The following is a 1233-nucleotide window of genomic DNA, read 5'->3' on the forward strand; positions in this document are numbered from 1 at the left end:
CGCCCCCCTCCTCGGGGTCGCTCTCCACGCTCAGCTGCTGGTACCCGGAGGAGCAGTCATCGTCGCTCAGGGCGTACGCTGGGATAGCGATCTTCCCCACCAGTGTGTCTGCTGAGAACACCGCGGGGATGGGGCGCGGTCAGCCCGGCTGGCCTGGGCACTGCCCCTCGGCCTGCGCCCCCCGTCCCACCCCGGGGCACCCAGGAGGAGCCCCGCAGCCACAGCCTGCCCCAAAGCCCTGCTGAGGGCCTGCTCTGGGTGTCTCGGGAAAGCCTGACACTTCTGCATGGCTGGCCAGGACCCCGGCACCAGGAAGGGTGGGAGGACGGCTGGATCCATCACCCACTGGCACTGCCGGGCCTGGCGGGTAGAGGGTGGGGGGCACAGCCTGGCCCAGGCTGGAGAAAGGGGTGCCCATAAAGCTGCTCTGAGCCCCTCTCACTGTGGCACTGCCCCAGCCCGGGGGTGGCAGCTGGTCACACTCACATGGCTGGCACCAGGGAGCTCCAACACCAGCCCCTTCTACCCTGCAGGAAACATTCCCCTGCCCCCACAGAGCCCTGTCCCTTGTGCCAGGCTCTCAAATGGAACTTCCCAGCTGGGCACAGACTCATCCTTCTGCAGCCCCTGTGCTCCACAAGTGCCCCAGGCTGGTGCTCGGGGCTGCAGGGGCAGCTCACCAGGACCAGCTGAGAGCCGTGCCCTGCTGGCCCCGTTGTGTGCCTGCCCTGCACCCCTGGGGCCTGTCAGACTCAGCAGCTGCCCACCATCCTGGGACCCCCCTGGGCTGTCCCCCTGCTGCTGCCACCCTGGCTGTGCCCAGCTGCTGTGGCTGACCTGTGCTGTGGGGTGGGGCAGCCCCTGCAGCCTCCCAGGCCCTTCCACGAGCACTGCTGGAAACACAGACACCAGAAAAGGCCATCCTGCCAAGGCCTGGCTCTTACGGGGGAACTCCTGACCCTGCCTCGAGCCCTCTGCCAAGGGACCCCCTGTCCCCTTGGGCCAGTCCCGCCAGTCCCACGCTGAGGGAACCCCTGTCCCCTCGGGCCAGCAGTGCCCCAGCATCCCCAGAGCACTGTTCCCTACAGGGCCGTGTCAGTGCCCACATGGCACAGCGTGTCTGCCCTGCCTGGGTCAGTGGGCTGAGCTCCCAGTCCTGCTCCTGGGCTGGGGCTGAATGGGAGAGGAGGAATTCCTGGTAGAATTTGGGAAGGACAGGAATTCCTGGTAGAA

Source organism: Geospiza fortis, unplaced genomic scaffold, assembly GCF_000277835.1.
Source record: "Geospiza fortis unplaced genomic scaffold, GeoFor_1.0 scaffold1103, whole genome shotgun sequence".
In the NCBI taxonomy this organism is placed as follows: Eukaryota; Metazoa; Chordata; class Aves; order Passeriformes; family Thraupidae; genus Geospiza; species Geospiza fortis.